Source organism: Watersipora subatra, chromosome 9 (genome assembly GCF_963576615.1).
Source record: "Watersipora subatra chromosome 9, tzWatSuba1.1, whole genome shotgun sequence".
In the NCBI taxonomy this organism is placed as follows: Eukaryota; Metazoa; Bryozoa; class Gymnolaemata; order Cheilostomatida; family Watersiporidae; genus Watersipora; species Watersipora subatra.
Window position 1 is genome coordinate 13528901 of NC_088716.1, and position 24577 is coordinate 13553477.

The 24577-nt window shown below is 35.8% G+C and overlaps 1 pseudogene; it reads right to left on the reverse strand.

Annotated features, from left to right (window-relative positions):
* Nucleotides 1–1315: 1315 nt before the first annotated feature.
* LOC137404683 (fumarate hydratase class I, aerobic-like) lies at nt 1316–23825 on the reverse strand (annotated as a pseudogene).
* Nucleotides 23826–24577: the final 752 nt, after the last annotated feature.

The window sequence follows — 24577 nt, forward strand, 5'->3', positions numbered from 1 at the left end:
AACAGCCAATCATTATAGTACACGCAGAAACCTAAATTAAACTTTTTGAACCAAAAATCTTTGCATCATTTGCTCGGCAGGTTTCATTCTGATTGTCGCTGTATTTGGAACAATTTTATCTTCTAGCTGTTCAAAATTTTACATAGTGAGTGCTAACCTGAACTTTTCTGCACTGCTGAATTAGTCGATATTAGTGTCTAAACAATTATTTTATCAGAGCAAAACTTTTACGCTTTTCTATTTGAAGAACTTCTCGCAAAAAATAATGATAACCCTTTAGCCCAGGCTCACTACACAAGTTATAGTCCGAGACAACTTACGAACAAATTAGCTGAACGAATGACTGTCTGAAACGCATATCATCTGTAAACTGGGGAGAGTCTGTACTACAATGAACCAAGACAATAGGAAGGATAGTGCTACATACAAACACATGGAGAACTGATTGTGTATAAAAACCTACCGAGTTCTGGATACTCCAGCACCTCTACCTTCTTAATGTTGTTCTGAGCCAAGACTGCTGCACGACCTATTATTGACCCTGAATAGAATCCTCCATGTATCTTACAGGCCTTCATTACCTGTAAGACAAGATATTAGCCTGTGAACAAAAATATTAGCCTGTGAGACAAGACATCAGCCTGCGAGACAAGATAAGTTTGTGAAACAAGATATTAGCCTGTGAACGAAAACATATATTTTTTATTCATTTATATATACATTTTGTACTATAAAACTATATGCATAAAACTATAAAATATAAAATTATATACTGTACAGAACACAAAACTAGACACCGCAATGATATTGATAATTAAATTTGAACAGTCTTGTCTTGCAGTTATTAAACAAATATTATTTTAATGTAGCCAAGAATTGGGGTAATATTTTTAATTGGGGAGGGGGTGGTGAACACCCAACACTTCTATTGTTCGGTCCCTGCAAACCTTCGCTGCTCATTACTTATGACAAAAACAGGTCAGTTAATATATAGCTGAGTTTCTAAAGATTCTAACGAGATTGGGGCTTTTGACCTATGACCCCTTCTAAGGCGGGCCTGAATCACAAATACGAATATCACGTTTGTATCAATAGCAAATATAATTTTATTTGTATTTATGATTATAACACAAATCATGCGCAAATTCTTTAAAATACCGTACACCAGAAATATGTGTAGAAACACTGAGAAACATAAACCAGGGCGCTCATCATTCTAAATAAACTTTAGTGTACGAGAAGGTTCATAATTGAAATTCCTGAAAAAATACCAATACAAACTATTCACCTAGCAACAGAACTATTGACTGAGTTGAAAACAAGTTGTTGATAAGCAACGAAGCCACCTTACGTAACAGCTAATACTAATAGAAGTGCGCCTGCTAGTATAGCCAGGTTCTTTAAAAAATTTGTTGAGTGTCCAAAATAGAGCCCATCTGCAGCTAGTTGACATATGATCATGAACTGATGCTACTAGATATGCAGAAAATGTACTGCGATGCATGCCTACATTTGCCAGTCCTTGAAAAAGTCATTTCCTTTGTCGTCAACGACAACAAAAGCTGGAAAGTCCTCAACTTCAATCTTCCATATTGCCTCCATTCCTAAAGAGTAACCAATCCAGCGCAATAATGAAAGTTGTTGTATTATGAGATTCGTTAGGCACAGGCTATATTGGCCTCTGAGCTCACAGGTGGTCTTTGCTCACAAGCAGTACAGGTGGTCTTGACAATTATGGTGAATAAAGCTGGATAAAGCTAGTGAATAAAGCTAGTGGGTAAAGCTAGTAGATTAGGTAGTATAAGGCAGTGTGGGGCGTATATAAGGAAGTCTAACGAAAGATGGAATGTCTTTTTCGCCTTCTTCATGTAAATCTATTTATTGATACAAAATGGTGCAGTTGACAAAATTCTAGATTTTTTGTGGTGTTATCGTTAGCACTAATTTTCTGGTTGTGTTATTAATTTAACGTTTGACAGGACCCTTTCACGGTGTGCAGGTGAGGTGATGTGTGGTAGTGTAGCGTTTTGCCAACGAGTTGTGAGGCTGTGAGGCGTTGAAGCAGTGAAGTGTCAGTGTTGGAGAGGTACAGAAATTTCTTATTCGTTCAGCTGTAGAAGTTGAGAATAAAAAAATTAAACGGAAGATGTAGAGTGAGTTAGTGGCGTAAAATATATTACGTTGTGACGTGATGGAGATCGGTTATCCTAAGTTGGTGTTTGGTGAGCATGGTGATGGTTCGTGGGAGACATTTATAGAAGAAATGAATTTATGTATCGTGAGTGCAGCTGAGAGGAGAGGTTATGAAGATGATGATGGCGAAAGAGTGCCTATTATGAGGGGTAGAGCTAGGTTAGTGCCACTATTGAGAGCTATTGGAAAATATAAAAATATATAAAATTATTATAAAAATGATAAAATAAACTATAAAAAATTGGACAGAATTACACAACTTCTTTTAGCTTGCTAACAAACTCCATTTCATTACGTATTAAATTTATTTATAAGTGTACAGTAACATAATTAGCATTGATGAATGTTTGCCACCTCTCTGCTCTACTCGCTACATGTACCAGCTCAAGTCACGCTACTCCAAAGGTATGTATGTCCTGCGTAGTAAATAAAAATTCATTTTTCTTTTCAATGGCTATTAAATGGTCAAGTGTGCGAGAGGCTGCTTGTGATAACTGCAACGCTCGGCCTTACTTGTTGAATTAGGTTGAAAAAGGTTTTAACCAGACACGCTAAATGTTATAGCGAAGACAGAAACTGATGAACAAAACTTTTGTGATATGAAGTTGAAATTCAGTAAAATAGTTAAAAGACATACTGAAACTTTCAAACTGGTTTCAAGTGTGAGTTTAGTAAGCTAAACTTATTTGAAGTGAACTGAAAGTTTATGTTATACGTACGTCCTGCATTTGGTAAACACATTTTAATGTTGCATTTTATTGCAGATCATAGCCATTAAAATACCTTGAATACAAACAATTATTGTAGGTAACTATAGTTACTAAAGTTAACATACTATTTTGTTACTAATTTTCAATATATACACATTTTTATAAAAATTTTGACGATTTTTACCAGGGGATGTTTGCATTGTATAATTACAATGGTCTCTATACCCCTACATACAAATTTTTCACCCTACGATGTCAACCCTGGAATGGATCAATATTGTATCCCGAGGGTTAGCCTGTCTTGACAAACTGTTGCCTTTGCAGAGTTGTTCCGCTGTCGAGCAGGCGAGCAACACAACAGCTTGTCACAAGACGTACTGCACCTGATGCATCAGCTGCACTTATAGGGAGTTGTTCTCTTCCGTCTATGCGGGTTGGTTGCGATGTTATGTCGGTCACTTCATTGGTAATAATAACGAATTTTGCGCAAAAATTTATGTAGAAAAAATAAGATTACAACGTTTAACCAGCGACCAGTCTCTGCGGTAAACTTTAGTAGAACTTGAGAACTTAGGCAACAACAGCGACTAAACATGCCGTTATTTGTGCGCTCAGTCAGTTTTATTTCTTTTTTTTTGTATCAGACAGTTTTATTTGTTCTTATAAATTTGTAAAAAAAAACGCAAAAAAAACCAGTTTGTCAAGGCAGGCTACCTGAGGGTGCACTATACTTGCTTATTATTTCACATTTAAACTCTTTCACAGAAAACACTTTCTCATGATATGAAGTTTGAAAGTTGGAATGGTAACTGTTGTTATATGTGAAATGGAAATAAACTTTCTGTGCATAAATTTTTTTATTACTCATGCAACGCCAGGCATTCCCCTAGTATACTATGTATAACAAAGAGACCTGATGAGTGACGCCATGAAATAGATTAGTAGTTAGGAAAAATTCAACTTTTCAGATAATTTTTAGTCTAAACAAACAGTCCACTTATTATTATTAGTGTAGCTTTGAATTTTACCTTGACTTATCTATGTTTAGTCATAGAACTACTTTTGAGCATAACGTATCATAACTATCTACTGCTACATATCATATTATGTAGTTACATACTGTATACAAATACTAGCTGAATACCTGGGGTTGCCGGGTATTAAAACTGCTTATAAACATTGGCAGGTGATGTAGTTGCCTGCCACTTGCCATTAGCCTGGCACATTGCCAATGACTTATTTAAGTAGGCTACTATCCTATTGCTAAACTTACTAATAAGAGCTGTGAGAGCAAGCTTTAGTGACTTTGCGTAACGCAGGGTGTTATGTGTATTTTAACTGACATAATGACTAATATCGCCTAACGAATCCATTGCATCTCGCGTAGCTTAGCTGGTTAGATAATCGCCTGGGGAATGGGAGGTTCCGAGATCAAATTCAGCATGAAGCGGATCTTCCATTCCCAGATTTTAATAGCTATAAAAAATAATAGCTGCCTTACTGAGCAACAGCGCTTGATCAATTCCCGAGGCAATATACGGTATGACACTATATGGAAGCAAATAGGCTAGCGCTTTCAGTCATGACGTAAAGTCATAGCGTAACGACGTAGAAGCCATAGCTCTTATTAGTAAGCTTACTCAAAGTTTTTATTGGCAATGTGCCAGGCTAATAGCAAATGGCAGGCAACACTCAAAACCTCTCAATGTTTATAAACTGATTTTCAATACCCGGGCAACGTCAGGTACCACAGCTAGTGCATGTATACATAACAAATGAAATTAGTGTTGAACACATCTAAAACTAACGAGGTTACACAAAGCTGTCCTGCCGGCGACTACTACAATGAACTAAACAAATAGGAAGGATGGTGTTACATACAAACACATAGAGAACTACTTGTGTATAAAAACCTACCGAGTTCTGGATATTCCAGCACCTCTACCTTCTTAATGCTGTTTTGAGCTAAGACTGCCGCAGGGCCCCCTATTGATCCTAAATAGAATCCTCCATGTGTCTTACACGCCTTCGTTACCTGTAAGACAAGATGTTAGCCTATGAACACAAATATTAGCCTATTAACCAAGATAAAAAAGAATGGAAGGCATACGTTTTTCCTAAAAAAGTACAAACTAACATCACCTGTAAAACTTAGCGGAAAACAAGTGTTGTCAAATAAAAAAGGCAAGATAATTCCAGTTTAAAACCAAACGTCTTCAAAGTTATTTCAATTATATTGCCTAGAAATTAATAGTTGTGTCATTTACAACAAAATATCATAAGTTTATGAGCATTTGCCATACAAATAATCCCATGTTAGCAGTTGTTACAATCATGGCCTATTGATGAGCGTTGTCTGAAATACATCTTATTGTCAGACATATACTAGCCTCTTGTAAATCTTGTACTTACCATAAAATCTTTAATTGAACGCCATGGCGCTCTATTTTTCAACCCTTACTCTATAGAAGACTAGAAGTAGTCAATTGGAGGGGGTGCTCGAATAGAGACTGTCAGTGTATTTTTCAAATGGCCCGTAAGAAATTAGGAAAAATAAATTTAGTTCTATTACGGGTGAAACGAATCTCGCCTATAATTTCACTGTTTTTCCGGTGGAGCGATATCAAACCTCTTGGATGCAATAAATCTGCTAACTCACCTTTAACTTGTCAAAAATCTCTTAGTAAATATGCATAGAGAAACTGAGAAATATCGCTACCAGTTGATATCTATCGCTTGCAATTGACCTGCGATGATATTATAGCCTGTGTCTTTCTTTGCAATTTGTTGGCATTTTCAATTTGTATTTCATTCTAAATTTGAAGATATATTTTTATTTTATATCTATATTTAACATAGTTGAATAAAAGATGATTGCACTCACAGATATGTTTGCTATAGTTTGCAGCTGAAACTAACTAACTAAAACTAAGTGCAATATAAGTGGAGTTATGAGTATCGATCCATTGCATGATCAGATTACCGCAATGATCCTATCAAATGATATGCTATAAATTTGCAATTTTATAAGTTATATAACGATAATCTATGAAATGCTATAAATATATATTCATGAACAAGTGACATAAACGAACCATACTTACATGTATATTACATGCAGAAACACAAATTACCGTTTTTAAAACAAAAATATTTCCATCGTTTACTCGGATAGTTTCGTTTTGATTGTTGTTTTCGATGGAACAAACACCTTCTAGTTGTCCAATACTTTTCACAATGTCTTCTGGTCTCAACTTTTTTTCTGCACTGCTGAACTAGTGGATATTAGCGCCCAAACAATTTTTTTGGGAGAGCAAAACTTTTACGCCCTGTGTTTAGCACAAATACAACGTGTAAAGGTTTGCACGCTAAGCGTAACCTTTGACCCAAAACTTGCAAACCAATTTTATATGCATGTTCTTCGAATTAAAAGGCCGCTTTAAGCAAGGAAATATTATTAGCCTGAGATCGTTATTAATTATTTCTATGGTGCTGCTTTCAGAGTTTTAACGAAACAATTGCAAAGATTTGGAGTGTACAATAAGAGAATTGAGAGACAATGATTGTTGTTAATGTAAACAATTCATTATGAATATGATTTTGTGGACACTTTTCTACTGATCACTTGGTACTATGGGTTCATAAAAATCAAACATAGACAAACTACTACTCAAATGGAGGTGGCGTTCAAATAGAGGGTGGCGCTTTATTTTTCAACCCTTCTTTCATAGCGGTGATCAAATAGAGGTGACGTTCATATAAAGGTTCTACGGTATATATTCACCATATAAGTACATGTCAGGAGTTGTCATACTTACAGCCTTGCTTCTGTTTCCTTTGGCAAGCATGACCATACTGCCGCCAACAGCCTGGAATTCTTCAACATAGGAGTCCATTCATCCAGCTGTTGTTGGTCCAAATGAGCCACTGGCATAACCCTGCAATGATCAGCAGCAATACAAAATAGCCTCATAGTTTTCATGACGGCAAATATCATTAATTAGTTTAAAAAATCAAAGAAACTTACATTTGTAATCGTCCTACTCTGGAGATTTAAGAGAACAACTCTAACTTGATAGAAATAGAGAATGTGATACATGTAGCAAAAACATACATTACACATAATATGTCAACAGTTTAAAACAAGAAACTAAGACATGAGTAGCTTTAACATGAGAAAACGACTCCAACTTATCAGCAAATGAGCATGTGGTACACTTAGTAAGGGCATACACTACACATGATATGTCAATAGTTTAAAACAAGAAACTGAGGCATATTAGCAGCTGTAAGATCTGCATTAAGCAATAATATATGGTAAATAATATTCAGCTTTATATAGTTTATATATCATATAACTTTAAAAAGTTCCCTGCGGCTAACTGTTTACAGTATATAGACTCTGTGACCATAAGCCTACCTGGCAGACACTAAATTGTAAAAAATCATTTTTAATATAACTAGTAGAAATACTCAGTGTTGCGAGAGTCACCCTATGAGATGAAATTCGCATTTGGTTAATTTTCAACTTTATTCATCAATATTATCATATTCTACAATAATTATTACTCTCGCTGAATATGAACACTAATCTCTGGATATACTATGAAGCAACGTTGTCTTGTTTAATGAAAAACTATAAATGGGAGTGGCAATGTAAGATCTTCCCTTAATATAACCTTCAAGAAACTTCTAGATGTTGAAGAATCTGAAATGAGTAATTTATCTAAATGGGCAATGACACAATTATTTTGAGGTTTTTGGAAGGTAGCTGAGTAGCTCAGTTGGTTGAAGCATCAGTTCAATAGGCTGAGTGTCATGTGTTCAAACCTCATAGGGACTGAATTTTTTATTTTTTAATTAAAAAAACTTGTGTCTAAAACCTGGGGGAGTATCATAGCAAGCCACATGCAAATTTCTATTGAGGACAAACAGACAAACAAAAACAAATTATTCATACATAACTTAATAGACTACCAGAAGAGTTTCCATGGAGTGATTTCAGTCTAACCAAACTTCTGATATCTTTACCAACCCAGTCTACAGTTGTATTTATATGTTTTCTGTAAACTAGGCTAGATTAACTACCTCTGGTGTCTTAGCAGGTCCTGCATAATAGACTGGGTACTTCAGCATATAATCAGGCATGCCCTCTCCATTGTCTAACCTCTCCTTAAGCTTGGCATGAGCAATATCTCGGGCTACCACTAAAGTTCCTGTTAAACTCAACCTGGTCTTGACAGGATGTTTGCTCAGATCGGAGAGTATCTCAGACATGGGCTTGTTTAGGTTGATCTGCAGACAAAAATATTCTAATAAAAGACGATCTGTAGTTGTTGCATTGAGTGTATGACACGGTTTTCTACATATCCTGGCTGAATGTCCAGCACTGCACGAGTAATAAAAACAGCTTATAAACAGTGGCAGGTTATGTAGTTACCATTGGCTAACCACTGTAACAGTGCATTTCGGGAAGGTTTTGCCTGCGGCCGTTTGCAAAATTTGAACATGCGCAAACTCTTGCGTTGACCGCCGGCATCCACCGGCGGTGCACTGTGATCCGCGGCGTGTATGTTCCCATTTTATCGCAATAGCCTGCGATGCTGTCGCCGGTGCTTTGCGGCATATATGGGAACCAGGCTTTACACTCGCCTCGCAATTAATCGCCTCGCAATCATTTGCCTTGCAATCAATCGGCTCGCACTTGCGTCGCAATCAATCGCCTTGTACTCGCCTCACAATCAATCGCCTAGCAATTAATAGCCTCGCACTTGCCTTGCAATCGCCTCGTAATCAATCGCCTCGCACTCGCCTTGCTATCAATCGCCTCGCAATCAATCGCCTCGCACTCTATCGCTTTGCAATCAATCGCCTTGCACTTGCCTCGCAATCCATCGCCTCTCACTCGCAATCAATCGCCTAGCACTCAATCGCTTCGCAATAAATCGCCTCGCACTTGCCAACACATTCATCCGGAGCGCCGCGCCTGGAGACTCTCGCTGCACTCGCGGCGAAAAAACTCCCTGAGTGACGCCACATCATGGAGTTGTCCTACTTGTGTACGGATAATTGATAATGAAATTGACATTGCTAGGCAAACTGGAATTCTTCAAATTTGCAGTATTGAAAAATTTTGCATGTTTTAAAAAATTCTACAAAATATTTTGCTTTCGCCAGCATTTATTGAATGGAGACTTCTACATGCTTAAAACACTAATCATGGCTCACCAGTTCTTCGTCTATAACCTGTGTTTTGACATGTTATATAAAAACAGTAATGCGGTTGTATCGATAAAATTTATATGTACTAGAAATTCCACTGTCATACAGCCCACGACCAAAGTGATATTGGAAAAAACGAAAGGGTACTGCTGGTTGAGAGATGCAATATTAGCAGTCAAATGGCACGGCAGTGCAATAGGATAACTGCAATGGTAGCTGTAATGTACTGGGTGCGGGTGTTATTATATACAACAAACAGCAATAATGAAAGGAAAAGATTATATGTTTATATCTCTCCCCCTGCAATAGGAGAAATGCAATATTGGCCAATATTAGAAGTAAAATGCACTGATATTATTAGAATAATCGATACTATTAATATAGTAATAATATAAAACCAATGCACAATTTTGTTTACATTAGTCATAGTTAGCAATATCAAGAAGTTGTGATATTTATATAGATTTTTAGAAAATCTGTACTACGTAATCATTGTTCTGTAGTCATCCAAACTTATAATTAAATATCGTAATAATCTCATAAGAATCGTTAGAAAAAATATCGTCATTTCATTTACTTACACTGCGTTGGACATCAGTTAGAATACCAAAGTACTCAAGTGTCTAAAATGTCAGTTTGAAATCGGCAAAAATGAAACGATTTCAGTACTCCTACGTTAATTACAGAAACCGCCGACGATGCCATACACTGGTGAAATGTGCACGTTATTTTTTCGCGAAATGGGCACGACTTAATTGTTCTATTTTGTCGCCCAGTGTTTCAATTTCCGGTCTTAACTTTTATTAAACCAAGCTTTTCAAGCGTTTTGTGACGATTTTCGTCCTAATAAATCTGTCTATTTGTGTATAATCCGATCAGATGGGTAAGTTTTAAGAGAATTTCGATAATTTACAAAAACTTAGTAACATATTTAAATAGGCTTATATGTATTTTGTATCGTTATTACACTTAACTAATCTACAAAACGATGGTTAAATTTGTTGATGAAATTTCGAGACAAGGGTTCGTCTCATTGTCGATGAATAATTTTTGACTAATAATTGAATAATTGACGATGCTTTTTAACATGGCATCAACTTTGCTGTTTAAAACGAAACAGGGCCTAACGGCACTGTATTAACCTACGCTTTTTAACCTAGTGCCTAATGGAACAGTACCGTAAGGCATTGTTTCATTTTTTCTTTTACCGCTAGAGGCGCACTAACTGGAGATTTCGGTTAATGCGCCCTAGTGGTGAAAGGAAGACCACAGAATAGCCACACCCTTATATAAGCCGCATGGCTCAAATCATCAGAAAAAAGTAGCGGTTAACAGTCCGAAAGTACGGTATTTGCTACTCATATTAATTCAGTTCGCTTCGTACGACCGAAATTCATATGACAAAAAAAGGAAAGACCGCTCTATAATTGGACAAATACACCCACACATAGATTGCCGTTCACGTAGTAGATAGATATAGGACATCATTACCTTCACAACATCAGAGCTGAGGGACTGTGAGGTAACATCAGGCATATATTTTTGAACGTCTGTTTCAAGCTGTTCAAGAAATACTCCCTCAGATGTGATCTTTCCCAAAGCCCACTAATAATATACATCTAAATATAGTCGTGCCACTCCCTGGCAGGTTTTCTACCCTAAAAACCTACGTGTCACTTTTTTCCGACATATTCCATCGACTCTCTTTCCATGAGCCGGGATTAGATATTAGAGATTCTCAATATAAATAGTTGTGAAAACACCAAATAATTCATACACAGGAACAAATTCTGAAACACAACTATTAACCTAGTAAGTCTAACCTAAAGGAATAAATAATTTGCATTTAACATTAATGTGCGAACATTCTTATACAAAGATTTTATTAAAAGGCATCACAAAAGTTGAGACTATGGGTTGTTTATTAAAAGCATGTGACATCCGCATGACCTTCAAAATTGTGATGGTAGGTTAAAACAATTTCATTTTTCTAAATACCAGGTATTATATATTGACTAGCTGTACTACCCGCATGGGCAATAAATATTTTTGGACAAAATTTTTTTGTATTTAACATATAACACCATTTATTTGTATTTAACATATAACACCATTTCTTTGTATTTAACATATAAGAACATTTGCCATTCTAACTTTCAAACTACATATGAAGAAGTAGTTTCAACTTGCAGTATTTCAACTGCATGAAACACTTCTCATACATGAGAAGTGTTTCGTGCAGTTGAAATAAATTAAGAGGGAAAATAAAAACAACTGGAAAGGTTTTCAAACTTTGTCAAACAACTGTAACTTTCAAACTTCGTATCATGAGAAAACGGTTTCATGCAAGTCGAAAATGTTTTGAGCAGATCAAATGAAAAATAAGACAGCTATAAAAGGGTTCAAATGTAAATGTGAAATAATTAGCAAGTAATAGCTAAATTAAGTCTGTATTGCTACGATTACAATAAAATATGATTCCGTAATGATACAATTAATATGAACTGAGAAAAAAAAATCAAAATCCTGAATATGTTGAATTAATAATAACAATAATTTTTCGGTTGCCAAGGTTACTGTTCAACCGGAAGCTATACATCAAAACTTGGAATACGACGGTACTGGTACCTCTCGATACTGGTACAAATGTAAAAATAAGATATCGTACTGTCTTTGTCTGACCGAATGAAGAGACAATGTTGAGGCTCTTCCTACGGAGGAAATACAAGTGTCCACATGAAAAGAGTTGGCCATGACCACGATACAATAATTGAACCCTACGAAAAATCGAAATTAGAAGTTCAAGAAAACACGAAAAAGCATCGGGATTTATAGAGTTGATAGAATGCATAGTTGCAAATCAAATAGTACGTTATTTAGCGTGTGCGTGTGGTATACGGTATATGGTATATGATAATGTCATATTGTCTTTGATCAATACGCCTTTTATAGCTCAGTGGTGAAGCGGGTGAGTTCAAATCCATCAGAATGTGGAATTTTATTTCCAATATTTCAATAGCTATAGCTATAGCTGGACAATGACACATGCACACACGACCAACTTTGAGAAATATAGATAGAGATGATATAAGAGCCATCCAAATCCATGGATTCAGGTTAGGAAAAAATAGTACCTAAAAGGATTTGAACCCACAATATTCAGCTTATCCATCAGGCACACTACCAACTGCATCAACCATTCACCTTCCATCATGTTTGAGTTATTTCACATAAACTTATTCCGTGTGCTTTCTTGACGCACCTGACAATTTCTCACAACACATCGTATTGTCAGGGTACTAGTCTGGATAAAACTGGACTAGTGAGAAGTCGGTGAAAATATTTGTGTCATAGAGGTGTCTGCGATTACCGATATAGTGTAAACTAGCCTTTAACGACGGGTTCTTCAGAACGTAACTTCACCATCGAGTGAAGACTCGATGAAATGAGCTTTAGACTGTGAGCTGACGCCAATCCTGCAAACTGGGAGTTATGTTGACTTGTATCTTTAACAATCTTACCTGCCTGTCCGCCGAACAAGACACTCCCATACCAACTGGACAGGAAGCTCCGTGGCGTGGCAGTCTCACTACTCTCACATCGTGCACAAAGTATTTTCCACCGAACTGAGCGCCGATTCCAATCTGTTGACTCATGTCTTGTATCTTCTGCTCGAGTTGCACGTCCCTGAATGCTCGGCCATGTTCATTGCCTGTAGATGAGAAAGAGGAACATAATCACAGGCAGCTCATGGTAAGCTACTAAAGGAAACTAACTCGTGGAATGGTAGTATCATTTGCTTGAATATTGGCTTTAGCATACACCAAGTGTATTTGGTGTATGCTAGAATATATTTATTGGAGTCATTCGTGGGCCATCTTTAATTCATATAAAAATCTAGCTATTGACAGAGTAGCTATTGTGTAAGATTGTTTCAATGATATCAATTGATGATATCATTGAAACAAGTTGAAAATGTTTCAACTTGTTTCTAGATATGCAAGATATGTTAAAAAAAATGCAAAATATAATTTGCAGAACATATTGAACCCATCAAAGCCCCGTTGCCACCTGTGCTGAAATCTTGTCTGAATTCCACCTGACAAATAGATTTATGAAGTATAATCAGAGCTGTTATGACAGGTATTTTTGCATAGCTCGACTCAATTCTAACGGAACAAATATTGAGAGCTGAAAAGATTTTATGCCCACACTACTAAGTGACAACAGCTAAGTCCATAATCTGCCAACCAGGCGCAAGAATGGCTTTATTGACCCTTTGTCAGAATCGGTGGTTTAATTGATTTCAAAGAAATTGACATGGTTTTGAATTCACTATGTCGGTTTATTCATAAAACCATTTGTTTTATACTTAAATCAACTAATCAAATGTGACCAGTAGATTCCTTTCTACAAATTGATACTAATAATGACTAGATAATGTTGATTATACCCGAATTTTTTAGGGATGCAATTGGTTTCGCCAAATATTCAAACATATTCTTTTCAAAGATGGCATTTGCTTATTTTATTTAGTAACTAGTTTCCGGTGTGAATAGCAACTGAGAACTTAGCTGATACAAAGGCCGCGATAAAATAAGTTAGCTTGACGACCTAATTACCGTAGACTGGCAGAATCGTAGTCAATACTCAAATGTTTACACAGTATTTAGAGAAAACTAATTCGACAGAAATTTAATTATCTTTATTTGAGGCGTTTGAAACATTTATAATAATGTATCTGTAGCTAGATTTAACATTTTATTCTGGCAATCATGAGCAATTACAAAATAAAATATATGACAATAGAGCCGCGTAGAACTAGACTTTTATTGCAATAGCCAATGTGAATACAAGAAATATAGATGGACTGTTTCACTATATACATGTACATCATTTTGGGCAAGTCTGGGCGCATCTTTTTTCTGAGCGTTTTGTCCATTTTTGTCAATTTCAATCTTCAAATATTTTGACAATGAAACTGCCTAAAACAACAAACGACATCTCAACTGATAGAAAAAATTGATGCTCTCTGTTAAAATCAACTAAAATTTGACGCAATCATATCTTTAAAGCCGAAGAATTTAAAAATACTTACCTGAAGTAGGTAAGTTATCAAAGTACTTCGTTGAGGCCAATTTAACACATTTTAAATTCATTTCGGCAGAGGTTCCTCCAATAACAAAGGCTAAATGGTAGGGTGGACAAGCAGCCGCCCCGATAGTCTACAATAGTGACTTGAACAGTTAAGCTCAACAATATGATCCTATTGGAACTCAGGCTATATCGGAACAAAGACTAACATCCAAAAAACAATAAACCCAATTGAAAAACTCAACTCCATAGCAAGTTTTAAAAACAAAATGACCTTCAAAAAAAGCGCAAAAAAAATGTAAAGGTAAATGCTGTTTCCTGCAAGCTATATTTAGGCGTGACACTTGTCACACTTATAACCTGCCACCTACAGTTGACAGCGGTAAGGAACACACACATATTCCAAACCTGTATTTTCTCATGTACAAACTCCATGAGTTTCTTTTCATTCAGCAGAGCCTTGGTTGCCTGGTAGAGAAAACTCTTGTTAGCCGAACCACCACCTTTGGCTATGAACAGGAAGTGGTACTCTCTATCTCTATCTGAGCAGGAAGATTTGTGCAAGTGTTTGCTTCCTTATACATGTCAAGGGGAGCCACCTGAAGTACGCAGCAAAATATGATTTACTCTTAAGTTTCTATAAAGGTTACAAAATAACTTTCAATACTTTGTGAAATATATTCATTTTATAGCCAAAAAACTCCAGAGTTGTCACCAAGTGGTGTGTATTCGCTGGCTTATCCTTGTTGTTTGAAATATATTTTTAAAAACAAAATTACAGAGCCAATTACGGACATTTGCAAAATTGGTTGTTGCATGTAGACACGAAAAATGTGCTAAGTGCAGTGGATATTGCAAAAAGCTAAAGCAATAGTTTTTACATCATAATCTCATCATATTTGCGCAAAAACCTCAAATTTGTTAACCTGTTTTAACACAATATGTTCTAAACTGTGTTTTGATTCGAATGATCTTATTTTGAAATGTCCTAAAACGATTCTAATCTGGTACATATGGAAATCACAACAAAACTCGACTGACCTAATGTTGAGCCATTATTGCTATAACTAAGGTAGGATTATATTAAAAGCCCACGTTTCCATGACGATAATTCAGCAACTAATAGTTTACCTGTGAATACCGCAGATTCCTACTTGTATATGTATTGTACACTCCTCGTGAAAAGGCCTCCGCATCATCTCCACCTGTCCACACTTGCTGACCTTTCTTTCCTGAGAAATTGTATTCTGATGTACACATTCTGTACGCATGATGTGCACATAATGTATTCAAGATATCTTTAGAACAAAAAGTACAGATCTATTTTGAATGCACCCTTGTTAAACCCTTGTCATACACAGGAACAAATTCTGAAAAACAACTATTAACATAGTAAGTCTAATCTAAAGGAATAAATAATTTGCATTTAACATTAATGTGTGAACATTCTTATACAAAGATTTTATTAAAAGGCATCACGAAAGTTGAGACTATGGGTTGTTTATTAAAAGCGTGTGACATCCGCATGACCTTCAAAATTGTGATGGTAGGTTAAAACAATTTCATTTTTCTAAATACCAGGTATTATATATTGACTAGCTGTACTACCCGCATGGGCAATAAATATTTTTGGACAACATTTTTTTTTGTATTTAACATATAACACCATTTATTTGTATTTAACATATAAGAACATTTGCCATTCTAACTTTCAAACTACATATCATGAGAAGTGTTTCGTGCTGTTGAAATAAATTAAGAGGGAAAATAAAAACAACTGTAAAGGTTTTCAAACTTTGTCAAACAACTGTAACTTTCAAACTTCGTATCATGAGAAAAAGGTTTCATGCAGGTCGAAAATATTTTGAGCAGATCAAATGAAAAATAAGACAGCTATAAAAGGGTTCAAATGTAAATGTGAAATAATTAGCAAGTAATAGCTAAATTAAGTCTATCTTGCTACGATTACAATAAAAGATGATTCCGTAATGATACAATTAATATGAATTGAGAAAACAAAATCAAAATCCTGAATATGTTGAATTAATAATAACAATAACTTATTCGGTTCTCAAGGTTACTGTTCCACCAGAGGCAATCCATCAAAACTTGGAATACGACGATACTGGTACCTCTCGATACTGGTACAAATGTAGAAATAAGTGTTTCGTGCAGTTGAAATAAATTAAGAGGGAAAATAAAAACAACTGTAAAGGTTTTCAAACTTTGTCAAACAACTGTAACTTGAGCTGTTTGAGCAGATCAAATGAAAAATAAAAAAAACAAGACAGCTATAAAAGGGTTCAAATGTAAATGTGAAACAATTAGCAAGTAATAGCTAAATTAAGTCTTTCTTGCTACGATTACAATAAAAAATGATTCTGTAATGATACAATTAACTAACATGAACTGAGAAAACAAAATCAAAATCTTGAATATGTTGAATTAATAACAACAATAACTTTTCGGTTGCCAAGGTTACTGTTCAACCGGAAGCTATACATCAAAACTTGGAATACGACGGTACTGGTACCTCTCGATACTGGTACAAATGTAAAAATGAGATATCGTACTGTCTTTGTCTGACCGAATGAAGAGACAATGTTGAGGCTCTTCCTACGGAGGAAATACAAGTGTTCACATAAAAAGAGTTGGCCTTGATAACGATACAACAATTGAACCCTACGAAAAATCGAAATTAGAAGTTCAAGAAAACACAAAAAAGCATCGGGTTTGATAGAGTAGATAGAATTCACATTTTCAAATCAAATAGTACGTCATTTAGAGGGTGCGTACGGTATACGGTAAATGATGTCATATTGTCTTTGATCAATACGCCTTGTATAGCTCAGTGGTGAAGCGGGTGAGTTCAAATCCATCAGAAAGTGGAATTTTATTTCCAATATTTCAATAGCTATAGCTATAGCTGGACAATGACACATGCACACACGACCAACTTTGAGAAATATAGATAGAGATGATATAAGAGCCATCCAAAGCCATGGATACAGGTTAGGAAAAAATAGCACCTAACAGGATTTGAACCCACAATATTCAGCTTATCCATCAGGCACACTACCAACTGCGTCAACCATTCACCTCCCACCATGTTTGAGTTATTTCACATAAACTTATTCCATCTTGACACACCTGACAATCTCTCACAACACATCGTACTGTCAGGGTACTAGTCTGAATAAAACTTGACTAGTGAGAAGTCGATGAAAAATATTTGTGTCATAGAGGTGTCTGCGATTACCGATATAGTGTAAACTAGCCTTTAATGATGGGTTTTCAGAACGTAACTTCACCATCGAGTGAAGACTCGGTGAAATGAGCTTTAGACTGTGAGCTGATGCCAATCCTGCAAACTGGGAGCTATGTTGACTTGTATCTTTTTACAATCTTACCTGCCTGTCCGCCGAACAAGACACGCCCATACCAACTGGACAGGAAGCTCCATGGCGTGGCAGTCTCACTACTCTCACATCGTGCACAAAGTATTTTCCACCGAACTGAGCACCGATTCCAATCTGTTGACTCATCTCTTGTATCTTCTGCTCGAGTTGCACATCCCTGAATGCTCGGCCATGTTCATTGCCTGTAGACGAGAGAGAGGAACATAATCACAGGCAGCTCATGGTAAGCTACTAAAGGAAACTCACTCGTGGAATGGTAGTATCACTTGCTTGAATATAGGCTTCAGCATACACCAAGTGTATCTGGTGTATGCTAAAATATGTTTATTGGAGTCATTCGTGAGCCATCTTTAATTCATATAAAAATCTAGCTATTGACAGAGTAGCTATTGTGTAAGCTTGTTTCAATGATATCAATTGATAACATCATTGAAACAAGTTGAAGATGTTTCAACTTGTTTCTAGATATGCAAGATATGTTAAAGAACATGCAAAATATAATTTGTAGAACATATTGAATACATCATAGGCCCGTTGCCACCTGTGCTGAAATCTTGTCTGAATCCCACCTAATAGATGGATTTATGAAGTTTAATCAGAGCTGTTTCGACAGGTACTTTTGCATAGCTCGACTTAATTCCAACGGAACAAATATTGAAAGCTCAAAAAATTTTATGCCCCATACTACTAAGTGACAACAGGTAAGTCCAAAATTCGCCAGCCAGGTGCAAGAATGGCCTTATTGACCCTTTGTCAGAATCGGTGGGTTAATTGATTTCAAAGAAATTGACGTGGTTTTGAATGCACTATTTCGGTTCACTCGTAAAACCATTTGTTTTGTACTTTTGTACATCAACTAATCAAATGTGACCAGTAAATTCTTTCTACAAATTCATACTAATAATGACTAGATAATGTTGATTATACCCGAACTTTTTAGGGATGCAATTGGTTTCGCCAAATATTCAAACATATTCTTTTCAAAGATGGCGTTTGCTTATTTTATTTAGTAACTAGTTTCCGGTGTGGATAGCAACTGAGAACTTAGCTGATACAAAGGCCGGGATGAAATAAGTTAGCTCGACGACCTAATTACCGTAGACTGGCAGAATCGCAGTCGGTACTCAAATGTTTACACAGCATTTAGAGAAAACTAATACTACAAATTTTTAATTATCTTTATTTGGGGCGTTTGAAACATTTATAATAATGTATCTGTAGCTAGATTTAACATTTTATTCTGGCAATCATGAGCAATTACAAAATAAAATATATGACAATAGAGCCACGTAGAACTAGACTTTTTTTGGACTAAAATTTGACGCAATCACATCTTCAAAGCCGAAGAACTTAAAAACACTTACCTGAAGTAGGTAAGTTATCAAAGTACTTCGTTGAGGCCAATTTAACACATTTTAAATTCATTTCGGCGGAAGTTCCTCCAATAACAAAGGCTAAATGGTAGGGTGGACAAGCAGCCGTCCCGATAGTCTACAATAGTGACTTGAACAGTTAAGCTCAACAATATGATCCTATTGGAACTCAGGCCATGTCAGAACAAAGACTAACATCCAAAAGACAACAAATCCAATTGAAAAACTCAACTCCATAACAATTTTTGAAAACAAAAATGCCTTCAAAAGAGGGCAAAAAAGATGTCACGGTAAATGCTGTTTCCTGCAAGCCTTATTTAGGCATGACACTTGTCACACCCATAACCTGCCATCTACAGTTGACAGCGATAAGGAACACACACATATTCCAAACCTGTATTTTCTCATGCACAAACTCCATGAGTTTCTTTTCATTCAGCAGAGCCTTGGTTGCCTGGTAGAGAAAACTCTTGTTAGCCGAGCCACCACCTTTGGCTATGAACAGGAAGTGGTACTCGTCTCCCTTGGTAGAGTATATCTCTATCTGAGCAGGAAGATTTGTGCCAGTGTTTGCTTCCTTGTACATGTCAAGGGGAGCCACCTGAAGTACGCAGCAAAATATGATTTACTCTTAAGTTTCTATAAAGGTTACAAAATAACTTTCAATACTTTGTGAAATATATTCATTTCATAGCCAAAAAACTCCAGAGTTGTCACCAAGTGGTCTGTATTCACTGGTTTATCCTGTTGTTTGAAATATATGCACAAAAACAAATATATGGAACCAATTATGGACACTTTCAAAATATGTTTTTAAACAGACATAAAAAGTGTAGAAAGCGCAGTGTATATTGCAAAAAGCTAAAGCAATAGTTTTTACATCATAAAATCATCATATTTGCAAAAACTTCAAATTCGTAAATTTGTTCTAACACAATATGATTTTGATTTGCATTTTGATTCGAATCATTGTATTTTGAATTGTCTTAAAACAATTCTAATCTGGTACATATGGAAATCATCAAAGAAAAACTCGACTGACCTAATGTTGAGCCATTATTGCTATAAGGTAGGATTATGTATATTAACAGCCCATGTTTCCATGACGATAAGTCAGCAACTAATAGTTTACCTGTGAATATCGCAGATTCCTACTTGTATACGTATTGTACACTCCTCGTGACAAGGCCTCTGCATCATCTCCACCTGTCCACACTTGCTGACCTTTCTTTCCTGAAAAATGTATGAGTCACTGACAGACTTAACTCAAAAAAATCAAGCACAAGTCGTAAACAGACTTGCCAAAAGCAGTAAGTATGAGTAACTGAATATACAAAGACACCCCAAATGAGACAAGTCAAGTAACACTATAGATAAGTCATTAACAGACTTGCCAAAAGCCGTAAGTATAAGTAACTGAATATGCAAAGACACCACAAATGAGACAAGTCAAGTAAAACTATAGATAAGTCATAAACAGACTTGCCAAAAGCAGTAAGTATGAGTAACTGAACATGAAAAGACAACACAAATGAGACAAGTCAAGTAAAACTATAGATAAGTCATTAACAGACTTGCCAAAAGCAGTAATTATGAGTGACTGAATATGCAAAGACACCACAAATGAGACAAGTCAAGCAACACTATAGATAAGTCATTAACAGACTTACCAAAAGCAGTAAGTATGAGTAACTGAATATGCAAAGACACCACAAATGAGACAAGTCAAACAACACTATAGATAAGTCATTAACAGACTTGCCAAAAGCAGTAATTATGAGTGACTGAATATGCAAAGACACCACAAATGAGACAAGTCAAGCAACACTATAGATAAGTCATTAACAGACTTGCCAAAAGCAGTAAGTATGAGTAAATGAATATGCAAAGACACCACAAATTAGACAAGTCAAGTAACACTACAGATAAGTCATTAACCGACTTGCCAAAAGAAGTAAGTATGAGTAACTGAATATACAAAGACACCACAAATGAGACAAGTCAAGTAACACTATAGATAAGTCATTAACAGACTTGCCAAAAGCAGTAATTATGAGTGACTGAATATGCAAAGACACCACAAATGAGACAAGTCAAGCAACACTATAGATAAGTCATTAACAGACTTGCCAAAAGCAGTAAGTATGAGTAAATGAATATGCAAAGACACCACAAATTAGACAAGTCAAGTAACACTACAGATAAGTCATTAACCGACTTGCCAAAAGAAGTAAGTATGAGTAACTGAATATACAAAGACACCACAAATGAGACAAGTCAAGTAACACTATAGATAAGTCATTAACAGACTTGCTAAAAGCAGTAAATATGAGTAACTGAATATACAAAGACACCACAAATGAGACAAGTCAAGTAACACTATAGATAAGTCATTAACAGACTTGCCAAAAGCAGTAAGTATAATAACTGAATATGCAAAGACACCACAAATGAGACAAGTCAAGCAACACTATAGATAAGTCATTAACAGACTTGCCAGAAGCGGAGTTCATTAGTCAGCTAGCTGAATGCCTGGCATTGCCCAAGTAGTAAAAAGGTCTTTGGAAAACAAATTAATTTTTATTACATGTTTACGCCATTTACCACTTAACTCTAACTGTAGAGAGAATGTAGAAGTTATTCCTACTCAAGATAGTACTATTATCCATGTGAAAAATATTTAGCCTTTTAAGATTTCGCAATCAAGCCAAGGAAAAACCGGAAATAGGAGTGTAACGGGCCAATTGAAACGATACATTTGAAAATTAAAAAATAGGTAATGTAGCAAAATATTAGCTTTCACAAAAATAACAAATGCAAAAGGTAATATTAATAAATAATTAAAAGTGCACATTTAGTGTGTGCAATCGTGAAAAGGGTACAGAGCATATGATGAACATGATAAGAATGATAAAAACGTCTTAGCCTTGTGGTTAGGTGTGCATGTTAATAAACTTGCGGCTGTAATCTTCATGAGTTCTAAACCAATATGAAGTGAATTTTCCATTTCTAGATTTTAGTTGTTAGAGCTGGATAAACGCGGAATGACAAACAACAAACTTTGAGATGAAGTTTGGTATGAGGTAGTAACAGACTTGCTATAAGCTTGAAGCTCTAAAAATGCGCACAAAACAGCGTGGGGAACTTGAGAACACCCTCGTAATATCAGAGGTGATCGTAGAAACTCAACCATGTCAAGGTGATGAAATTCAGGTCTTCACTGCCGTAAATGATAGATAAAGCAAGCTTTAGAAATTTCAGTAGAAAATTGCTATACAACTGAATGGCATCTATGAAATTATTCCAAATACAATCGGTGAGCAACGCCATTTCTGGAAGAAAACTTCAACTAGATGAAAAATAATACTTTCTGAAGTTTTTATTGATTGTGTGTAACTAAAATCTATGTTATACAGCATGCGAATAAAAACCATTTTATTTAAAATACGGTTGTAAGCATGTTGTTTACAAATATGTGTATGTACGCATGATGTATACATGATGTGTGCATGATGTATACATGATGTGTGCATGATGTACACGTAATGTATTCAAAAAAGCTTTACAACAAAAAGTACAGATCTATTTTGAATGCAACCTTGTTACATCTAATTGCAACATCTATAGATGGTACAGCATACCCATAATTATGGCTGTTCCAGTATCCTGACAGCCAGGTAGTACCATACCAGCCGCAATGTTAGCATTCTTCAAAAACTCTAAGGCTACATATTTGTCATTAGGGGATGCTTCTGGGTCTTTGAGAATATTAGAGAGGGACTGCAAATAAAATATCACTTTGGTGTAAAACTAACGATAATTTTAGAAAAACCTGAAGGTCTTTTTGGTTACTAAGTAAACCAGACAATAAATCAGATAGTCAAAATCTAAAAGACGGAATCCAAAAAATAGGTATAATAAATACTAATAAATACAGAACAAGAAACAACGAGTAAAAAATGAGGGAACCCACCAAATAATGCTCTTATTGCATGATTTCTTCACTATCCAACCATGGCAACCATGTTAGTAAAAGTCAATTGCTGGCAAACATGGTTTTCAAGTAATACCTGAAGATGAGCTGGCCTAAGGAGATGAGATATGTCAACCATAGCCTGCTCACAGAGCAGTGTCAGTGCTTGAGGATCAACCATCAACATATTTTTGCCTTGAAATGTGCTCAAAGACACAAACTCGGCTAAAAAAAGAAAGTTTGATACACTGTTGGGTTCCTGAGCAGACCTATCCAATAAACTATAGAGTATTATATAATATTTGTGTTTACCATTTTGACACATTTGAACACTTATTTACCTTTATTTATGCAATCAAATGTTAAGCCTTATTTGTATGTTCCATTATACATTGAAAATGTACAAAAAGACATGCGTTGTACCAGACAACTATAATACCTAGCATATTGGTAGCAAACAAAAATTGAAATGATTTCCTTTAAACAAGGAACAGCGGCATAGCTTTGCATACAACCCATCTAGCTCCAGCAACTTACTTTAAAACACAAACATCATCAATGTAAGCGCAGCATACATACTGAAAATAATTAGGCTTACTGTGTTTGAAACATAAGTTTGCAACAGATTTTAAATTCTGTTTAAATAATTCCTGCCACTAAAAGTTTGAATACAGTGCGCAAACCTACAAGTTAGCTTTTTGTAAGGTGGGTTTAGAGGCTCTGTGTTTTCAAACATATCCTGGTAATAAAATGGCTTAAGTGTTCCAGTTGACCGTCTAAGCAGACATAGTGGCAGCTTATTTCCGGCGCGAAGGAAACCTTTTGCAAGTGACTGCATACTCTGCAATGGATATTGAAACTAATAGAGCGATAACCAACATTCAAAATGCTGAAGCAAAAATGAAGTTTCAGTAAGAATTTAAAAAAAACGAACAAATTATGCAAACGCAAAACCTTGAAGTGTATTATTCGCGGTAAGACGTACAGCAGACATAAACAATCATTGTTTGCCAACGTGAAAATATATTTGCAATATGAGCTGCCAAGACTCGAAGGCATAATTGTTTTTGCAATAAAGTGATATGCAAACATTTATGTACTGTCGCTTCAACACAGCATAGTGGGGTACGGAGTGCTGGATAAATAAAACTAGCCATATAAAGGGGCATCAACGAAAAGATTTTGCCGTTGTCAGAGTTCGGAGCTAAAACAATATAATTGAGTAGCTACTTTAGCCATTGCTCTAAAATACTCGTCCCAGACACAGTATTGGATATCATTAGTTTTCTAATAATGATGTAGTGATGGTAACCACAGGTGTCCTTTAGCGGAGATATTGCCGAAGCCGAGACCGGGCCGTAGTCTACACACACAAAGTTTTTTGTGTGTAGACTACGGCCCGGTCTCGGCAACATCTTTGCTAAAGGACATCTGTGATGGTAACAAACATAATTGACAAAACTTTAGGATCTAGGGTTATACACAATAGAACGAGCGTTGAAAAACGTAGCAATAAAATAGCCATGAAATAGCAATCACGTGACTTTTACATTGATAGCGATACGTAATGCATGCGCCATATTGGAAAGCTAA